Here is a 22,598-nt window from a genome sequence, read left to right as displayed (position 1 = left end):
AACTAACTGGAATTAAAATAAAAGCTTAAAAAAAAGAATCAAGTTTTTCTGACTATCCTCGTAATCTTTTGGCTGACATATGGCTCGTTTCTCTTGCATATTTACCCAAAAGCAGACCTTTTGCATCTCAGGGCTGGTGGATGCTTATTTTTAGTAGATAAATAAATGCTAGACAGTTTTTCCAAGTGGTTGAACTGGTTTGCATCTAACCAACAATGAGTGAGAATTCAGTTTCTCTACATCCTTGCCAACTCTTGGTTTCTTTTTCATGTTTGCTTCTCGGAAGGTTATGTAGTGAGTGGCATCTCATTGTGGTTTTTATCTGCATTTTCCTGATCACTGATAAGGTATGTTTTTTCCCATACCGCCAAACAATTCTCTGACACCAGCAGCTCACCTCAATCCTGACACCATCTACCTGGGGATATCATCAGATCCCCAGGGCTCAGTCTCTGAGAAATAAGCCCACTGACTCCATCAAAGGAGGGACCTGGAGACTCGGAGCACAGTGAAGCAAAGCTTTAATCAATGTTCTTGTAAGAGCGGGTGTCCAAAGGAGAGGCACACTGGGGGCAGTTACAGCAGACAATTTATCTCCTAGAGTGAAAGTCCCTCCCCTGGTTCCTCATTGGCTGAGCACTATAGAGGTAAGCCCCTCCCCTGGTTCCTCATTGGCTGAGTACTATAGAGGGAAGTCCCTCCCCTGGTTCCTCATTGGCTGAGCACTTACAGAGGTTACAGCTTTACCTGGAGGTCACCTATGCAAAAAGTAGTCTGATTGGGACAAATGTAGTTTCCTGAGGTGACTTTCAGTCCCTCCTTTGTTCTTTGCTGCATGCTCATTGCAGAGCCCTTTGAAAATAAGCCCATGAAATGGGGAGGGGAAGAAGAACCAGGACATGAAGTGTCTAAGGGTTTGGGACTCCATTGTGGGAGGAGGTGGGGTTCGTTCATATTTTCAAAATGTTGTAAACTTATTGTTAACTAGACAGTACAACTTTTATTTGGTATTTCTGAAAGCAAATCATCTACCTTCTCACAAGTCCTACAAGACTGCCCACTGCCCCCCATCACTTTAGATTCCAGTCGAAAGTCCAGGTTGTTACTTGTGCTTCTGACTTACTGGCTATAAGTTGGAGGGTCCCCCCCACCTATCCCCGGGTTCAATTAGTTTGCTAGAATGGCTCACAGAATTCAGAGAAACATTTACTTACATGTACCAGTTTATTATAAAAGATATTATAAAGGATTCGGATGAACAGCCAGATAGCAGAGATGCATAGGGGCAGGGTATGTGGGAAGGGCTCAAAACTTCAATGCTTTCTGGGCATACCACTCTCCCTACATTTCCAGATTCACTAACCTGGAAGCTCCCTGACTTCTGTCCTTTTATTTATTTATTTTTATTCATTTTAGTTTTGAGAGAGAGAGACAGAGACAGCGATAGAGAATGCATGCACAAGTGGGGGAGGGGCAGAGAATGAGGGAGACCGAGAATCTGAAGAGGGTTCTGTGCTGACAGCAGGGAGCCCGATGCTGGGCTCCAGCTCATGAACGCTGAGATCATGACCTGAGCCAAAGTCGGATGCTTAACCAACTGACACGTCCAGGCCCTCTGTCCTTTTGGTTTTTGAGGCATGCTCTATTATCTAGGCATGACTGATTAAATCATTGGCGACTGAACTCAACCTACAGCCCTTCTTTCCTTCTAGGATATCTGGGAGTGGGATTGAAACATCCAAACCTCTAATCACATCATTGGTTTCCCTGGTGACCAGCCCTAGCCTTAGGTGGTGTAGGGTTTTTCAAAAGTCACCTCATTAACATAACACGTGATGAGCCCTTTATCATTTTAGGAAATTTAAAAAGTTTTAGGATCTCTGCACCAGGAATGCCGTGAAGACCTAAGATATCTGCATCAATATAGATACCTCTTATTATATAAACCACAATATCACAATTGATAGTGTTGAGCACTTCTTTTATATTATTGTCCATTTGGAGATCCTTTTTTGTGAAGTGACTGCTCAAGTCTCTTGCTCATTTTTGAGTGTCTTTTAAAAAAATTGATTTGTGGTAGTTTTGAAATGTTGGGTTTAATTATTCCATCTTGCTGTTTGTCTTCTTTTTGTCCCATGGATTCTTTGTTCCTTTATTCTCCATTTCTTGCCTTTATTTGGCTTGATCAGGTATTTTTTATTCTGTTGTTTTAATCTCTTAAATTCTTATTTATTCATTCATGTGTTATATTTTTAGTAGTTGCTCCAGAGATTTCAGTTACATCATGTCTTATTAGAGACTGCTCTGACATTGTCATATATTTGTACTTCTATGTGTGTTATATAGATCCAACATGGTATTATTTCTGTTTTAAGCAGTCAATATTTTGAAATATTTGTTTATATATTTATCCTTCCTGGTGTCCTTCATTCTTTCTCGTAGTTCTAAGCTTGCATTTGGGAATATTTTCTTTTACCCTGAAGAACTTCATAGAAGTATTCTTACAGTGCAGATCTATTCACAGCAAATTCTCTTGACCTTTGTCTGAGAACACATTATTTTTTGCCTTTATTTTTGAAAAATATCTTCACTGGGTATAGATTCTAGGTTGACAGTTGTTCCCCCCCCCCAACATTCTAAATATGTCAGCATTTTTACAATGTTTTTATGTCTTCTGGCTTTTACAGTGCTTGTTGAGAAATTAGTGTTTTGTTTTATTGCTATTCCTATAAAAGTAATTAATGTGCTTTTCCCCCCCAGTTTTAAGATTTTCTGTCTTTGTGCCTGTGCATGCCCATGCATATATGCATGTACATGGGTTTTGTACTTACCCTATTTGGGGTTCATGGAACTTTTTGGAATTGTGCAGAGTCTTTAATCAGGTTTGGAAAATTCTCAGACAGTATTCATTCAAATGCTGCTATTGTCTGTTTTTTCCCCATCTTTCTTACTACACATTTGTGATACTTTTTGACCCTGTCCTACATATCTTTTATGCTATACAGTTTTTTTCATTCTTTTTTGTATTGTTTCTGCCTGGACTTCAGTTTCAGATCCATATGTCTGAAAATTTGGATATTTTCTATTGGGTCTGCCTGAGTTTCTCTAATTGTGCCTTCAGTTCTTGCTGCTTTACTTTGAAGATATCCAGTAAGTTCTTAATTACAGATTTTATGTTCTTCAATTATAGAATGTCCGTTTTATTATTACTTTTCTGTACATTCCAAAACTGTTGAAATTCATCTTTTCACCCCTTTGTTTGCTTCTTCCTGTTTTTACACAAATGAATCATTCTTTCCTATCAAGTTTATTGAAAAATGATGTACATAAAATAAAGTACATCCATTTAGAGTGTACAACTGAAGAATTTTGACAGTTGTGTACCACAGCCATGAGACAGCATTTTCATCACCCCCAAAAGATTCCTTGTGTTCCTTTACAGGCCATTCCTAGCTCTGCCTCTAGGTCCCAGGAAAACACAGACATCGTTTTTGTCATTTTAGAATAGTTTGTGTTTTGCATTATGTAATCATGCACTGTGTACTCTTTTTCTGTCTGGCTTCTTTCACTAAGTGTGATGGTTTTCAGATTCATCCATGTTGTGGGTATCAGCACAATGTTGAACAGCAATGGTGAGAGTGGACATCGTTGCCTATTTGCTAGTCTTAGGAGGAAAGCATTCCATATTTCACCTTTAAGTGTGGAGCTGGCTGTAGGTGTTTTTAGGTGCCCTTTATCAGATTGAGAAAATTTGTCTGCTCCTGTATGAGAATTCTTAACATCAGTGAGTGCTGAATTTTGTCAAATATTTTTCTTCATCTATTGAGATAATCATTTGGTTTTTATTCTTTAATCTGTTTTTTTGGAAGAGGTAATCAAGAGGACACGACCATGTATTGACCCTTGGGCTTGAGCTGGGCAATCAGAGTCTCCCCGTTCCCTCCCCTGTCCTTGGAATGTATGCTCTGCCTACCGTTCCCACTGTGGGAACTGCTTCAAGGACATAGCCTTGAGAGAGTGAGGTATTGTTGAGACCATCTGGATCATATATGTGACTGTCATGTATCCAGGTAAGGCCTCCGTATAAACTTTTAAGGTTCTGGCAGGAGGGTGTGGAGATCTGCCTGTCTGATGTCTGCCCAAGACAGGCTCCATAAATAAGTTTCCTTGCTTATTATACCTGCCACCTACCAGTCTGGAGTGTTCTGCCTCTTTCTTTGGTCTCTTCTAGTTATCCATATGCAGGGGCCAGTTTGTGAACTACTATGTAGTTTTGTAATTTATTTGGTAAATTACATTGAATGATCTTGAATGTTAAATCAACCTTGTGTTTTATGGAATAAACCTCATTTAGTTGTGATGTTTTATCTTTTTGAAATATTTCTGGGTTTGGTTTGAGAGTGTTGTAAGGATTTTAGTGCATAGTTACATGAGGGATATTGGTCTGTAGGTTTGTTTTCTTGTAACATCTTCATCTGGTGTTGGTATCGAGATAATATTGCTTCATAAAATGAGTTTAAGATTGTTCTCTCCTCTTCTGTTTTCTGGAAGAATTTGTGTAGAATCAATATTATTTTTTTCATAAATATTTTGTAGAACTCACCAGTGTAGCCCTCTGAACTTAGAGTTTTTAACAAGGAATTGAATTTATGTAATAGATATAAGCATATGTAGGCCATCTGTTGTTCCTTGAATGGACTTTCATTGTTGGCTTTCAAGGAATTTTACCAATTTTTCCAAGTTGTTGAATTTGTTGGCTGAAGTTGTTCAGAAAATTCTTTTATTATCCTTTTCTTGTCTAGGACTTGTAGAGGTAATTCTTTCATTCTTTTCTTTTTTAATTTTTTAATGTTTATTTATTTTCGAGAGAGAGAGAGCGCGCGCGCGCGCGCGCACGCAAGTGGGGGAGGGGCAGAGAGAGAGAGAGAGGGAGACAGAATCTGAGGCAGGCTCCAGGCTCCCAGCTGTCAGCACAGAGCCCTACTGAGGGCTTGAACCCACAAGCCGTGAGATCATGACCTAAGCTGAAGTTGAACGTTTAACTGACTGAGCCATCCAGGTGCCCCAATAATTCTTTCATTTCTTGATACTGATGATTTATGCTCTTTTTATCCCTTTTATCTTGATCATTCTAGCAGTGAGTTTGTACATTTATACATTTTATTGATCATTTCAAGGAACCAGCTTTCAGCTTAGTTACTTTTTTCTAAGTCTGTTTTAAATTTTGTTGATTTCTGCTCCTTATTATTTCTTTCCTTCAACTTACTTTGACTTTGCTCTTTTTTTTAAAGTTTATTTATTTTTGAGAGAGAGAGAGAGAGAGAGAGAGAGAGCATGAGTGAGCAGGGGAGGGGCAGAGAGAGAGGGAGACCGAGGATCTGAAGCAGGCTCTGCACTGACAGCATAGAGCCTGATGCGGGGTTTGAACTTATGAACCCTGATATCATGCTATGACCTGAAGTCAGATGGCTTAACCGACTGAGCCACCCAGGTGCCCCTACTTTACTCTTTTTTTTGTTTGTTTGTTTTAAGCTCCTTCAGGTAGAATTGAAGTCCATTGTTTAGAAACCTGTAGTTTGTTGCTGATCTCGAGAGTGGCCTTCCTGGTTTCTTAGTTGAGACACAAGTCCCTATCTCCTCAGTCTTGAAGGTTCAGCAAATTAAAGATTTTGAGCTTCTCATAGGGTAGTTCTAATTTTAACTTTTTGAGGGACTTCCATATTGTTTTCCAGAGTGGCTGCACCCGTTTGCATTCCCACCAACAGTGTAAGAGGGCTCCCCTTTCTCCACATCTGCACCAGCATCACTTGTTTCTTGTGTTGTTAAATTTGGCCATTTTGACAGGTGGGAGGTGACTGATCTCATTTTAGTTTTGATTTGTATTTCCCTATAACTTAACAGTTGCACCAGTAGGTATTTCAAATAACCAAAATGCTTATTTGAAGGGGCACATGCACCCTGATGTTTATAGCAGCATTATCAACAAGAGCCAAATTAGGGAAAGAGCCCAAATGTCCATTGACTGATGTATGGATAAATATGCGGTTTATATACACAATGAATATTACTCAGCCATCAAAAAGAATGAAATCTTGCCATTCACAATGACATGGATGGAACTGGAGACCATAATGCTGGACAAAATAAACCAAAGAGAGAAAAATACCACATGATTTCACTCATATGAGGAATTTAAGAAACAAAACAGATGAACGTGGAGGGGGAGAGAGACAGAAGCAAACCATAAGATAGACTCTTAACTATGGAGAACGAACTGAGGGTTGCCGAAGGGGAGGTGGATGGGGGGATGGGCTAATGGTGGGCATTAAGGAAGGCACTTGTGATGAGCGCTGGGTATTATATGTAGTGATGAATCGCTAAATCGTACTCCTGAAACTAATATTACACGATATGTTAACTGAATAGAATTTAAATGAAAACTTGAAACAAGCAAACAACAAAAAATAAGATTTTGATAACAGAAAATAAAGACCTTGAGCTCTGGCCATGCATTGAGTGGCGTCAAATCTAGCAAGACTTGAGGAGTAGATGGACTGTGTACTGTTGAAGGGTCTTTTCCTTTTGTGTGACTCTGTCCTCTGAACACCTGGAGACGTCGGGAAGGATGGCAATGTGTCTTGCTGGCCCAATCCCCTGCCTTTTTGCACAGTGCCGGAACTCCATTGTTGGGTGGGGAGAACAGGCCTTGTCTTGGGGACCCTTAGTTTCCAGTCTGTTGCAGTCCCCGTGACTGCAAAAAAGTTCTGCTGGTTTGTCTTTCCTCCCCTCGAATTCTTTAGCTTAGACCAAGCCTGATTCTTAGCCAATGTTCAGAATTAGTAACTTATTTTTAGCTTGATCTAGAAGGGCTCTTCCTTGTGTAGAATTTTAATTCATATAGTCTTCATTGTTTTGATGGTTTTAGAAATATAGGTTTTGTAATGTCTCATATAAAAAAAAGTCTGCTTGTTCCACTGGTAGCGTTACCCTGCTCTGACCTACAACAATCTAATTAGGGCAGAATTTCCCCTCCCTTTGGATAATTTATATACAATCAAATGCATCTATTTTAACTGTACAGATTAATGAATTTTGATTTATGTATACTGCCATGTAATTACCACCACAGTCAAGGTATAGAATGGAGAACATCATCCCCAAAGGTCCATGGAATCCATGGAATCATATGGTTTGTACTGACTTCTTTTTTAGGTTTGGCTTCTTTCTTCCCACACCTATGCTTTTGAGCTTAATCCGTGTTGTGTGGATGTATTTTGTTGCTTTTCGTTGCTGACCAGTATTCTATTGTATAGTATGTTTGTTTACTTGACTATTCATAGATATTTGGATTTTTTTCCAGCTTTTGAATATTATCAATAAAGCTGCTACGAACACTTGTATACATATTCTTGTGTGAGAATATGTTTTCATTTCTCTTGGGTGAATATCTAGGCTAGATGGTATGGTAAGTGATATAGAAAGTGGTTTTATAAGGGTTTGTGAAACTGTTTTCTAAGGTTCTTGAATGATTTTTACATTCATTCTAGACATATATGACAGCTTACTGCCATTTGTTTCAACACTTGTTCTTTTCATTCTTTGTTTGTAATGATTTATTTATTTGAGAGATAGAGAGTGCAGGTTGGGGAGGGGCAGAGAGAGAGGGGGACAGAGGATCTGAAGCAGGTTCTGTGCTGACAGCGGAGCCTGACACCTGGCTCGAACCCACAAACTGTGAGATCACGACCTGAGCTGAAGTCGGACGCTTAACCGACTGAGTCACCCAGGCGCCCCTGTTATTTTCATTCTGTTAGCCATTCTGGTAGATGTATCTTGATATCTCATTGTGATTTTTAGTTTTTATTTTCCTGAGGACTAATGACGGCAAGCATCTTTTTTGTATGTTCCTTAGCTGGTTTGTATGTCTTCTGTGATGTCTGTTGAAGTATTTTGCTACTTTTTTTATTGTGCTGTTGTTTCCTTATTACTGAGTACAAAAGTTTTTTGTATATTCTGAATATTAGTCTTTTTTTCAGTTATATGTTTGAGAAATACTTTTTTTATTCTGTTATTTGCCTTTTCATTTTTATAATAAGTGTCTTTCAGTTAGAATTTTAAAGTTTTGATGGAACATAAATGACCATTTGCCCCTTTGATTGGTATGTTGCTTTTTTTTTTTTTTTTTTTTTTTTTTTGATGTATCAAAGAAATCCTAGTCTATCCCAAGGTCGGAAAGACTTTCTCTTTTGTTTTCTTATAGAAGTTTTATGCTTTTAGTTTTTATATTTCAGTTAATTGTTGTGTTAGTTATCTGTTTCTTCTGACATACTTTATTGGAAATACTTTCCTTTCCTTTCCATTTCTGTTGAAATGCCTTGGCAACTTTATCAAAAATCAGTTGATCGTACATGTTTGGTCTATTTTTAGACTCTCTTCCTTTCATTTATAAGCCTATTCTTATGTTAATATCACACTATATAGATAACTGGATATTTGAAATCAGATAAATTAAGTTCTCCAACTTTGTTCTTTTTCCAAATAGTTGTGGCTATCCTAAGTTTTTGCATTAAAAAAAAATTGGTTTTAGGATCAACATCTCAACTTCTTCAAAAAATTTCTAGGGTTTGGTTGAGATTGCTTTGAACCTATAGATCAATTCAGAGAGAATTGACACCTTAACAATAGCAAATCTTCCAATCAGCGCACATTGTAATCTCTCCTTTTATTAAGTCTTTAATTTGGGGGGGCAATAACTTGAAGTTTTCTTCTGGTATACAAATCTTGCACATATTTTGTTAAATTTATCTCCTGAAATGTTTCATGGTTTTGGATGCTATTATAAATGGTAGTTTTAAGAGATTTTCATTCCTTTTTTTTTTTCAGGTTTTTTTTTTGAGAGACAGAGAGAGAAAGTGAGCATTAGTGGGAGAGGGAGAGAGAGAAACCCAAGAAGGCTCTGCACTGCTGTCAGCGCAGAGCCTGATGTGGGACTCTATCTCAGGAACTGTGAGACCATGACCTGAGCTGAAATCAAGAGTCGGAGACTTAATAGACTGAGCCACCCAGGTGCCACAAGAGACTTTCATTTCTAATTGTTAGCTCATGTACAGGTTTTGTTTTTGTTTTGCCTGTATATTGAACTTATCCTCAACTTAGGTAGTCACATTAGTTTTAATAATCTTTTTCCCCATGATCTTGTCATCTGTGAATATAGTTTTACTTACTGATTTCCAGTATGTATACTTTTTATTTATTTTTTCCCACCTTATTGTTGAGAACTTCCACTATAATACTGAATAGCAGTGGTGAGAGTAGATCTTGCCTTGTTCTTTAATTTAGGGATAAAATGTTTAGTCATTCACCATTAATTGTCATGTTAACTGTAGGTTTTTCATAGATCACTTTATTTGCTTAAGAAAATAACCTTCTTTTTTTAATGTATATTTATTTATTTTGAGAGAGAGAGAGAGAGAGAGAGAGAGAGAGAGAGAGAGGAAAAGGAGCAGAGAGAAAGGAGAGAGAGGATCCTAAGCAAGCTCCACACTGTCAGCACAGAGCCCAATGCAGGGCTCCATCTCACAACTTTGAGATCATGACCAGAGCTGAAATGAAGAGTCAGACACTGAACCACCCAGGCACCCTGGAAGTTCCCTTCTTGTTTCCTAAATTGTTAATATTTTTATCCATGAGTGTTTGTTGAATTTTGTCAAATGGTTTTTCTATATTTATTGAGATAGTCTTAAGTTATTTTTCTTTTGTTCTATTAATATATATACATTTTAATGTTATATAAAAGAAGAGAGAAGGTAAGGAGGTTCTTTATTTAATTTTTTTAAGTTGATTTATTTATTTTGAAAGACAGAGAGTGTAAGTGGGAGGGGTAGAGAGAGAGGGAGAAAAAGGGAACCCCAAGTAGGTTCTGCACTGTCAGCACAGAGCCCAGTGTGGGGTTCAAACTCATGAATTGCAAGATCATGACCTGGGCTGAAACCAAGAGTTGGATGCTCAAGTGACTGAACCACCCAAGAGCCCCTTCTGCTAATATTTTAAATCGTTGAGGCGCCTGGGTGGCTCAGTCAGCTAAGCGTCCAACTTCGGCTCAGGTCATGATCTCATGGTTCATGAGTTTGAGCCCCACGTCAGGCTCTGTGCTGACAGCTCAGACCCTGGAGCCTGCTTCAGATTCTGTGCCTCCCTCTCTCTGCCCCTCCCTCACTTGTGCTTTGTCTTTCTATCTCTCAAAAATAAATAAACATTAAATTGTATTTGGCGAATTTTGGTTGTTAAAACAAACTTCCGTTACCATGTTGAACCCCACTTGGTCCTGATGGATTGTTAAAAACTTAAGTATATATGTATGTATGAATGTATGTATGTATGTATGTATGTATGTATGTATGTATATATATATGTATGTATGTATGTATGTATGTATCTATCTATCTATCTATCCATCTATCTATCTTCCTGAGTTTGATTTGCTAATACTTTCCAAGAACTTTTACATCTGTGATCATGAGGGAAATTGTTCAGTTTTCTTGTCTGGTATTATCTTTGCCTGGTTTTGTGATGGGATCAAAGCTGATCTCATTAAGTGTATTGGGTGTGTACCTTCCTCTATTTTCTGAAAGAGTTTGTATTGGATTTAATTATTTCTTAAACTTTTGATAGAATTCATACAGGCCTCATGTTCTCTTTTTGAGAAGATTTTTAATAAATAATTTAGCCTTTTTGGGGGCATCTTGGTGGCTCAGTCAGTTGAGCATCCAACTTTGGTTCAGTTCACGATCTTGCTGTTTGTGAGTTTGAGCTGCTGCAGTCAGCCTGTCAGCATAGATCTCACTTCAGCTCCTCTGTCCCCTCTCTCTGCCTCTCCTCCACTTGAGCTTTCCCCAAAATATATAAATATTAAACAAAAAAAAGAATTTAACTTTTTAAAAATTAGAATCATTTCATTATTTGGCATTTTATTTAAATGTAGAGTATATGCTTTCATTTCTATTAAATCAAATATTCATACAACATTTTGTTTTGTTTTACAGTAAATTTTTAAATATTTATTTATTTATTTTTATTTAGATTCAAGTTAGTTAACATATAGTGTAGTATTGATTTCAGGAGGAGAATTTAGTGATTCATCACTTACATATAATACCTAATGCTTAGCCCAACAAGTGCCCTCCTTAATGCCTATCACCTATTTAGCCTATCCTCCCATCCACCTCCCTCCATCAACCCTGTTCTCTAGATTTAAGTGTCTCTTATGGTTTGCCTCCCTCTCTGTTTTTATCTTATTTTATTTTTCCTTCCCTTCCCCTATGTTTTGTTTCTTAATTGCCACATATAAGTGAAATCATATGTAGAACTTGTCTTTCTCTGATTGATGTATTTCACTTAGCATAATACACTCTAGTTCCATTCACATTATTGCAAATGGCAAGTTTTCATTCTTTTTGATCTCTGAGTAATATTCCATTGTATACATATACCACACCTTCTTTATCCATTCATCAGTCGTCAGATGGATGTTTGAGCTCTTTCCATAATTTGGCTATTGTTGATAGTGCTGCTATAAACATTGGGGTGCATGTGCCCCTTTGAATCAGCATTTTTGTATCCTTTGGATAAATACCTAATAGTGCAATTACTGGGTTGTAGGGCAGTCCTATTTTTAATTTTTTGAGGAACCTCCATACTATTTTCCAGAGTGACTGTACCAGTTTGCATTCCCACCAATAGTGCAAAAGAGTTTCCCTTTTTTTGCATCTTCACTAATATCTGTTGTTTCCTGAGTTGTTAATTTTTTTAGCCATTATGACAGGTCTCATTGTGGTTTTGATTTGTATTTCCCTGATGATGAGTGGTAATTGAGCATATTTTCATTTGTCTGTTAGCCATGTGTGTATCTTCTTTGGAAAAGTGTCTATTCATGTTCTCTCCCCTTTTCTTCACTGGATTATTTGTGTTTTGGGTGTTGAGTTTGATAGGTTCTTTATAGATTTTGGACACTAACCCTTTGTCATTTCCAAATCTTCTTCCACTCTACCTTTTAGTTTTATTGTGATTGTTTCTTTCACTGTGCAGAAGCTTTTTATCTTGATGAGGTCCCAGTAGTTCATTTTTGCTTTTGTTTCCCTTGCCTCAGGAGACATATCTAGTAAGACTTTGCTGTGGCCGAGGTCAAAGAGGTTGCTGCCTGTTTTCTTTTCTAGGATTTTGATGGTTTCCTGTCTTACATTTATGTCTTTTATCCATTTTGAATTCATTTTTGTGTATGGTGTAAGAAAATGGTCCAATTTCATTCTTCTGCATGTTGCAGTCCAGTTTTCCCAACGCCATTTGTTGAAGAGACTGTCTTTTTCCCGTTGGATATTCTTTCCTGCTTTGGTAAAGATTAGTTGATCATATGATTGTGGGTCCACTTCTGGCTTCTCTCTTCTGTTCCATTGATCTATATGTCTGTATTTGGGCCATTACTATACCATTTTGAGGTTTACAGCTTTGTAATACAGCTTGAAGTCTGAGTTGCGATGCCTCCAGCTTTGGTTTTCTTTTTCAACATTACTTTGGCTATTCAGGGTCTTTTGTGGTTCCCTACACATTTTAGAATTGTTTGTTCTAGCTCTGTGAAGAATGCTGGTGTTATTTTGATAGGGATGGCATTAAATGTTTAGATTGCTTTGGGTAGTATAGACATTTTAACAATATTTGTTCTTCTAATCCATGAGCATGAAATGTTTTTCTATTTTTTTGTCTTCTTCAGTTTCATTCATAAGCTTTCCGTAGTTTTCAGTGTACAGATTTTTTACCTCTTTATTCCTAGGTATCTTATGGTTTTTGGTGCAATTTTAAATGAGATCAATTACCTGATTTCTGCTTCTGCTGCTTCATTATTGGTGTATAGTAATGCAACACATTTCCATATGTTGATTTTATATCCTGTGACTTTGCTGAATTCATGTATTAGTTCTAGCAATTTTTTGGTGGAGTCTTTTGGGTTTTCCATGTAGAATACCATGTTGTCTGCAGAGAGTGAAAGTTTGACTTCTTCCTTGCCAATTTGGATGACTTATTTTTTTGTTGTCTGATTGCTGAGGCTAGACATCGCTGTCGTGTTCCTGATGTTGGGGGAAAGCTCTCAGCTTTTACCCATTGAAGATGATGTTAGCTGTGGGTCATTTGTATATGGCCTTTATGATTGTTGAGGTATGTTCCTTGTATACCTACTTTCTTGAGGGTTTTTATGAAGAAAGGATTCTGTATTTTGTCAAATGCTTTTTCTGCATGTATCGAGATGATCATGTGGTTCTTACCCTTTCTTTTATTAATGTGGTGTATCACATCGATTGACTTGAGGGTATTGAACTACTCCTGCAGCCCAGGAATAAATCCCATTTGATCATGGTGAATAATTCTTTGAATGTATTTTTGGTTTCATTTTGCTAGTAACTTCTTGAGAATTTTTGCATCCATGTTCATCAGGGATATTGGCCTTTAATTCTCCTTTTTAGTGAGGTCTTTGTCTGGTTTTGGAATCAAGGTAATGCTGGCCTCATAGAATGAGTTTGGAATTTTTCCTTTCATTTCTATTTTTTGGAATAGTTTTAAAAGATTTTGTATTAATTCTTCTTTTAATGTTTGGTAGAATTCCCTTGGGAAGCTATACAGCCCTGGACCCTTGTTTGTTGGGAGATTTTTTATTATGGATTCAGTTTCTTTACTGGCTATGGGTCTGTTCAAATTTTCTATTTATTCCTGTTTCAATTTTGGTAGTTTATATGTTTCTAGGAATTAAAAAAAATTTTTTTTAATTTAATTTCTTATTTTTTTAAATTTACATCCAAATTAGTTAGCATAGAGTGCAACAATGATTTCAGGAGTAGATTCCTTAGTGCCCCTTACCCATTTAGCCCACCCACCTCCCACAACCCCTCCAGTAACCCTCAGTTTGTTCTCCATATTTATGAGTTTCTTCTGTTTTGTCCCCCTCCTTGTTTTTATATTATTTTTGCTTCCCTTCCCTTATGTTCATCTGTTTTGTCTCTTAAAGTCCTCATATGAGTGAAGTCATATAGTTTTTGTCTTTCTCTGACTGACTAATTTCACTTAGCATAATACATTCTAGTTCCATCCACATAGTTGCAAATGACAAGATTTCGTTCTTTTTGATTGCCGAGTAATACTCCATTGTATATATATACCACATCTTCTTTATTCATTCATTAATCGATGGACATTTGGGCTCTTTCCGTACTTTGGCTATTGTTGATAGTGCTGCTATAAACATGGGGGTGCATGTGTCCCTTTGAAACAGCACACCTGTATCCTGTGAATACATGCCTAGTAGTGCAATTGCTGGGTCGTAGGGTAGTTCTGTTTTTAGTTTTTTGAGGAACCTGCATACTGTTTCCCAGAGTGGCTGCACCAGCTTGCATTCCCATATGTTTCTAGGAATTTATCCATTTCTTTCAGATTGCCCAATTTGTTGGCATATAATTTGCTCATAATGTTCTCTTATAATTGTTGCTATGTCTGTGGTATTGGTTGCAACCTCTCCTCTTTCATTTGTGATTTTATTTATTGGGGTCCTTTCCTTTTTCTTTTTCATAAGTCTAACTTGGGGTTTGTTGATTTTGTTAATTCTTTCAAAGATTCAGCTCCTAGTTTCATTGATCTGTTCTACTATGTTTTTGATTTCAATATCATTGGTTTCTGCTCTGATCTTTATTGTTTCCCTTCTTCTGCTGGTTTTGGGTTTTATTTGCTGTTCTTTTTCCAGCTCCTTAAGGCGTCAGGTTAGGTTGTGTATTTGAGACAGTTCTTCATTCTTCAGGAAGGCCTGGATTGCTATATACTTCCCTCTTATGACCACCTTTGCCGCATCCCAGAGGTTTTGGACTGTTGTGTTTTCATTTTCATTGGCTTCCATGTACTTTTTAAATTTCCTCCTTAATTTATTGGTTAACCTATTCATTCTTTAGTAGGACGTTCTTTAACCTCCAAGTATTTGTGGTCTTTCCAGATTTTTTCTTGTGGTTAATTTCAAGTTTCATAGTGTTGTGGTTTAAAAATAGGCATAGTATGATCTCAAACTTTTTGTATTTGAGGGCTGATTTGTCCCAGTATGTGATCTAGTCTGGAGACTGTTCCATGTGCACTCTAGAAGAATATTCTGCTGCTTTAGAATGAAATGTTCTGAAAATATCTGTTAAGTCTATATGGTCCAGTGTGTCATTCAAAGCCATTGTTTTCTTGTTGATTTTCTGCTTAGATGATTTGTCCATTGTTGTAAGTGGGTGTTAAAGTTCCATATTATTATTGTATTTTTATCAATGAGTTTGTTTATGTTTGTTATTAATTGATTTATATACTTGGGTGCCTTCAAGTTGGGGGCATAAGTATTTCCAATTGTTAGATCTTCCTGATGGATAGACCTCTTAGTTATGATATAATGCCTTAAGAATTTAGCTCTTTAGATCCTTTCAGAGTTTTGTGTCCTGAGTCAGTTTTGGTATTTCATGTTTTATAAAGTATTGATTTTTTCTAAGTTATCAAGTTCAGTGACAAAATTTCTTTTTTATATTGCTTTATTATTTTTCATTATTGTAAGATCTGTAATGATGTCTCCTCTTTCACTACTGAAATTTATAACATGTATTTTTTCTCTTTTCTTGATCAGTCTAGCTAGCAGTTAATCAATTCTATCAACTTTTTCAAATATACAGATTTTGCTTTTATTGATTTTCTCCATTTTTGTCTGTTTTTCCTTTTATTGATTTTTATTCTAAATTTATTATTTTCTTCCTTCTATTTACTTTGGATATCCTTTGCTGTTACTTTTCTAGCTTATTAAGGTAGAAGTTAAGATAATTGATTTTGGATTTTTTTTCTCTTCTGATATTAGAGAAGTTAATTTATTATGGATATTTTTCTCTTCTGATATTAGCATTTAGACTTAAAAATTTCCCTCTAAGCACTGCTTTAGCTGTATCCTGCATGTTTTAAAAATGTTTTATTTTGAAATAATTATAGACTCATAGGAAGTTGCAAAAATAATATAAAGAATCCTGTGTATCCTTCACCCACTTACCCCCAAGGTGACATCTTATATAACTGTAGGTCAATATCAAACTTAGGGAATTGACATTGATATATTGATATATTGACGTTGATATACTGTTTACTAGACCACAGGCATTCAGCTTTCACCGTATTTTTTTTAATTAATTTGTTTTCATGTTTATTGATTTTTGAGAGACAGAGAGAGACAGAGTGTGAGTGGGGGAAGAGCAGAAAGAGAGGGAGACACAGAATCTGAAGCAGGCTCCAGGCTCTGAGCTGGCAGCACAGAGCCCAGTGCAGGGCTCGAACTCACGAACTGTGAGATCATGACCTGAACCGAAGTCGGATGCTTAACTAACTGAGCCACCCAGGCATCCCAGCTTTTACCATATTTTTAACCTGCATATCTGTGTGTGTGTGTGTGTGTGTGTGTGTGTGTGTGTACAGTTCTATGCAGTTTTATTCCCTGAATAGATTTTGTGTAATTAATACCACAGTCAAGACACAGAACTGTTCCCTCACCATAAGAGAATTCCCTGTACTTCCTCTTTGTATTCACAGTCATTCTCCATCCCACTCCCTGTCCCTGACCCTTGGGAACTACTAATCTGTTCTTTACCTGCATAGTTTTGTCATTTTGAGAATGTTATATAAGTGGAAATTCACATAATATTCAGTGTTTGGGGATTAGCTCCTCCCTAGCCCCAAGTATAATGTTCTTGCAAGTATTTCCAGATTGTTGCAGGCATCAATAGTTTATTCCCCTGTATTGTTGAGTAGTATTACATTGTATGGATTTATCAGAGTTTGTTCAACCACTTACCCGTTGAAGGGCATTTGAATTATTTCCAATATTGCTGTTAAGAGTAAAGCTGCTAGGAACATTCGTGTGTGTGTGTGTGTGTGTGTGTGTGTGTGTGTGTGTATGTAAACGTAACATTTCATTTTCTGGGACAACTGCTCATGAGTATAATTTCTGGGTCATGTGATGGTTGCAAGTTTAATTAGAAGCTGCCAAGCAGTTTTTCCAGATTTTACATTGCCACTGGAAATTTATGAATATCCGACATTTTTACTGTCTTGTATGTTCATTTTCAGTCAGTTAAAAATATTTTCTAAAATTCCTTACAGTATCTTCTTTGTCTCTGGGTCTTTTAGAAATATGACATTTTACTTACAGATATTTAGAGTTTTTCTAGATACTTCTTTTGCTGATTTCTAATTTAATTTTTTGTTGTTAGAAAATATATTTTGTATTATTTTTAAACTTTTACTTGTTCACTTGAAATTAGTTTGTATTCTTCAGTTATTGGCTGGGTGTTCTAAAAGTTTTAATTAGGGGTGCCTGGGTGGCTAACTTGGTTAAGTGTCTGGTTGTTGGTTTTAACTTAGGTCATGATCTCACAGTTCGAGCCCCACATTGGGTTCTACACTGGCAGTGTTGTACCTGCTTGAGATTCTCTCTCTCTCTCTCTCTCTCTCTCTCTCTCTCTCCCCCGCCTCTCTCTCCCTCTCTCCCTCCCCCGCCCTCCCTTTCTCTCTTTGCCTCTCCCCTGCTTATGTACACTCTTTCTCACACTCAAAATAAATAAATAAACTTTAAAAATAAAAGTTTTAGTTAGGAAATTGATTGGTGGTATTAAGTCTTCTTTTGTCGATTTCATGTCTATTTGCTTTATTTTGTTCAGAGAGAGGTGTGTTGTCTTATTTCTATATTTAATTCTGTCAGGTATTGTGTACATTCACATGTAGGATTACTGTGTCTTAATAGATTGACATTTTTATCACTATAAGATGTCCTTCTTTGTCTCTGGTTAGTGTTTTGTATCTAGTATATCTTTTTCTATTCTTTTTCTTTTAAGGTATTCGTGTCTTTATTTAAACTGGGTTTTATTAGAGACAGCATATTGTTAGGGATTGTTTTTCACGCTGTCTTTGCCTTTTTACTGGAATGTTTTGGCCATTTACATTGATTGTAATGTAATTATTATATGATAATTTTTATATCATTGGGTTTAAATCTACTATCTTGCTATTAAAATTTTATCTGTTTATTCCTCTCTTTTTTCTATTAGAAAAGAAAGTATTTGTATTTTTCATATTCCACCTTATCTCCAACACTGACAATTCCTATCTGTTTTAATTTTTGTTTCTATTGTTTTGTTATTTTTTTTTTGGTGGTTAATTACCTGGTATCATTTTAATTCCTTCTGAAGAAATTCCTCTGACATCTCTTGTTGCTTAAGTTTGCTCGTGACAAATTCTTTCAGTTTTTGTGTATCTGAAAATGACCTCATTTCTCCTTAATTTGGAAGAATATTTTTTGGACATAAAATTTTAGGTTAACAGTCTTTTTTTCAGCACTTAAAATTTTTTCATCCATTGTGTTTTGGGTATATAATTTATGATAAGACATTTGTGCTAATTCTTCTATTTCTTCCTCTTCAATTACTCTTTGATATCTCAGTATGATTTTCATTGTGTTTCTCTTTCTTAAATTTCATTAAGTGTTTTCAATCTGTGGGTGTATTGGTTTTATTAAATTTGGAATATTATCTGGTATTTTGTGACATTTCTTCATATATATATATATATATATATATATATATTTGTGTGTGTACTTTCCTCTTCACTTCTGGAACTTCTGTTTATGTTACACTACTTGATATGCCACAGGTAACTGGGGCTCTTTCTTCCTAGTCTTTTTTATCTCTGTGTTTCACTTTGGTTATTTTCTATCTCTGTGTTGCCAATACCATTTCTTCTGCCTAATTAGCTGTTAATCTCATTTATTGAAATTTTCATTTCCAACCTATATGTATTTATTTCACCTCCATAAGTTCTATCTGGTTCTTTTTAAATCTTCTGTTTATCTCCTGCTGTGTTCATGTAGCCTTTGAAATACTTGTACATATGCATAATAGTTGTCTTAAAATCCTTATTTGGACAGTTCATCATCTCTGCCTTTCAGAGTCTGTTTCTCTTGACTGTTCTTTCTCTTGTTTTTGGTCACCATTTTTGTTTATTTGCTTGTTTGTTTCTTTGTAGGTCCAGTAACATTAATTGGATGGTAGACATCATAAATATTACAGTAAGTGTCTGGATTTTGACTTTTTTTAAAAATAAGAATGTTAGACTTTGTTCTTTCAGACAGATGGGTTACTTGTGGATTGCCTTGATATTTGTTAAGGTTTAATTTTAAGTTTTTTTTGGGTTGACTGTAGAGTATGTTTTACTCTAGGGCTAATTTAGCTCCATTATTGAGGGGCAGCCCTACTGCTGTTTCTATTTGTTGCTCTGGTAGTTCAGCTGGGGCTTTCAACTGAGGCTGGTCAAAACTGTAAATGTCTCTCAATGCTTTATTAAGCAATTAAAAATGTTTATTTTATAATTCTCTGGTCAGTTTTTCCCCCTCATGTCATTGACTTTCTTGTGTTGCTTAGAATTTGGCAACAGATGGAGGGGACCTCCGTGCAGATTTGTGGAGCTCTTTTTATGAGTGGCTCTTCTCTTCAGAGCCTTTCTGCATATCTCCTCTTCACAATCTCCAACTGCCTCAGCCTCCCTGAGCTCTGATGTGTTTCCCTGGCTCAGTATGCTGTGATGTTCTGCTTGAGTTCCCCCCCTGCCATGCAGTCTCGAAAGTCCTTTTTTTTTTTTTTATGTGTATTTATTTATTTTGAGACAGAGAGTGGGAGAGAGAGCAGAGGAGGGGCAGAAAGAGAGAGAAAGAATCCTAAGCAGGCTCCACACTGTCAGCACAGAGCCTGACTTGGGGCTTGATCCCACAAACTGTGAGATCATGACCTGAGCCAAAATCAAGAGCTGGATGCTTAACTGACTGAGCCACCCAGGTGTCCCAGTGGAAGGTACTTTTATTACGACAGTCAAGGAAATTACATGGCTTTGACACTCTTATGCAGCCTGTTGTCTGAAATCAGTTGTTTCATATGTATTTTTTTTTTTTTCCAGTTCTCTGGTTGTTTACAGCAAGAGGATAAGCCCTATCCTGGTTACTTCATCATGGGCATAAGCAACATTCTCGTTCCTTTTTATAAAAAGTTTTTCTTATTTTTTAGAATTGTAAAATACCTATGATATAAGGTTCACCATTTTAACTATTTTTAAGTGTATAGCTCAGTGGCGTCAAGCATACGTGTACGGTTGTGCAACCATGACCACCATCCATCTCTAGAGCTCTTTTCGTCTTGGAAAACTGAACGTCTGTTCCCATTAAATAATAACTGGCCATTTCCCCCTGCTGCCAATGTGTAGAAACCACCATCCTGCTTTCTCTCTGAGTGTGACTGCTCCAGGCACTTCATACAAATGGACTTGTATAGGATTTTTCCTTTTGTGACTGGTTTATTTCACTTCTTTTTCTTTTTCTTTTTTAATTGAATTTTAGTTTTAATTTTATTTTTTTAGGCCACTTTATTGATGAATGATTGACATACAAAAAGCTATACATATTTAATGTACACAAATTGGCGAGTTTAAGATGCGGCTGTTTTTTTGTTTTGTTTTATTTTTTTAATTTACATCCAAGTTAGTTAGCATCTAGTGCAACAATGATTTCAGGAGTAGATTCCTTAATGCCCCCTACCCACTTAGCCCATACCCCGTCCCACAAACCGTTTAGCAACCCTCTGTTTGTTCTCCATATTTAAGAGTCTCTTATGTTTTGTCCCCCTCCCTGTTTTTATATTATTTTTACTTCTGTTATGTTTCATCTGTTTTGTATCTTAAAGTCCTCATATGAGTGAAGTCATATGATATTTGTCTTTCTGACTGACTTCGTTTAGCATAATACCCTCCAGTTCCATCCATGTAGTTGCAAATCACAAGATTTCATTCTTTTTGATTGCTGAGTAATACTCCATTGTATGTATATACCACATCCTCTATATCCTTTAATCCATTGATGGACATTTGGGCTCTTTGCATACTTTGGCTATTGTTGGTAGTGCTGTTATAATCATTGGGGTGCATGTGTCCCTTCAAAACAGCACACCTGTATCCCTTGGATAAATACCTAGTAGTGTAATTGCTGGGTTGTAGGGTAGTTCTATTTTTAATTTTTTGAGGAACCTCCATACTGTTTTCCAGAGTGGCTGCACCAGTTTGCATTCCCACCAACCGTGCAAAAGAGTTCCTCTTTCTCTGCATCCTCGCCAACATCTGTTGTTGCCTGAGTTGTTAATGTTAGCCATTCTCACAGGTGTGTGGTGGTATCTCATGGTGGTTTTGGTTTGTATTTCCCTGATGATGTCACTTCCTTTAATTTTTAAAGAAAGTATATCATTTTGGGTTTTGATTGTAATGTTAAGATGATGGTATGCAATACTCTGAATGTTGAAGCCCAAAAACAACTGATGCTGGCAGAGTGGGAGGGAGATGTTGGTGTGTGTGTGTGTGTGTGTGTGTGTGTGTGTTTAATTTATTATTTTTTTTGTGGAGGGATAGACTTTTGTTTTTATTTCATAGCTTGACATGCACTTAACTGCATGTAAGATTTTTTATAAATGTTAAGGATGAAGAATATAGCACTGCCCACTCGTATTCTTTTGGCTAAAAGGACACTGTATGTTCACTGAACTCAGTGGTTGTCCATTTCTCTTATGACTTAAACTTAGGTCTTTCTCTGCAAGTGACACCATCAGAACCGATCAAGTTTCATTAATTCTTCTATCTTAATTACACATACTTCTGCAGGACCTTATTTTCAAAAAGCTTTTATGCAAAGAGCTTTGCTGATTCTCATGATAGCCCTCTTTAAGACATAGCATAACTTCCTTGGAGAATTCTGTCCTGATTTCCCATCCAGTATAGAATTTACTATTCCATTATAGTATTCTATGTACTTGTCTATGATCTCTTATGAAAATCCAGTGTTCCTACAAGTTCTGTTCCCTAGATCTCCTTAGTTTGCTGTATCTAACCCAGACTAGAGATTCATTTAAGGAAGAAAAGGCACCATTATCCTCAATTATAGGTGAAGTTAGTGACTCACCTAAGTCTCAGGCCTACATTTATTGTCAGCAATTCCTTCCCATTCGTTCTTGAACCCACTGCATCTGGGTTTTTTCCCCATTATTTCACAAAAACAGCGTCATCAGAATCACCAAAGACCTCTTTGACTTTGTCAAATCCAGTGGTCAAGTTTCAGTCTTCCTCTTGCTTGACTTTTTAGCAGCATCTGAATCCAGGTTTTTGCTCCTTTCTCCTTAAAACACTTTTCTTTATGGGGCATCTGGGTGGCTCCGTCGGTTAAATGTCCGACCTTGGCTCAGGTCACGATCTCACAGTTTGTGGGTTCCAGCCCCGTATCGGGCTCTGTGCTCGCTGCCTGCTCAGAGCCTGGAACCTGTTTCAGATTCTGTGTCTCCCTCTCTCTCTGCCCCTCCCCCACTTGTGTTCTGGCTCTCTCGCTCCCTCTCTCTCTCTCTCTCTCTCTCAAAAATAAATAAACATTAAAAAAAGACAGAAAGAAAAACACTTTTCTTTACTTGGCTTCTAGGACACACTTCTAACTT

At 36.8% G+C, this 22,598-nt stretch overlaps 1 protein-coding gene across 4 annotated transcripts in view; it reads left to right on the top strand.

Moving 5' to 3' along the window:
- PCBP3 (poly(rC) binding protein 3) overlaps positions 1-22,598 on the top strand; it is a 268,457-nt gene that overhangs the window by 32,510 nt on the left and 213,349 nt on the right. For 2 of the 4 annotated variants that reach the window (XM_040483721.1, XM_040483712.1), the window contains exon 2: positions 19,111-19,153. The exons of the other annotated variants lie outside the window; for them this stretch is intronic. The gene's annotated coding sequence lies outside the window, so the exon portion shown is untranslated. The remainder of the gene's footprint in view (positions 1-19,110; positions 19,154-22,598) is intronic. 4 annotated transcript variants of the gene reach the window in all.

Source organism: Herpailurus yagouaroundi, unplaced genomic scaffold (assembly GCF_014898765.1).
Source record: "Herpailurus yagouaroundi ecotype Mexico unplaced genomic scaffold, PumYag 162, whole genome shotgun sequence".
In the NCBI taxonomy this organism is placed as follows: Eukaryota; Metazoa; Chordata; class Mammalia; order Carnivora; family Felidae; genus Herpailurus; species Herpailurus yagouaroundi.
The sequence above is the reverse complement of the archived record's forward strand: the minus strand, read 5'-3'. Positions and strand labels throughout refer to the sequence as shown.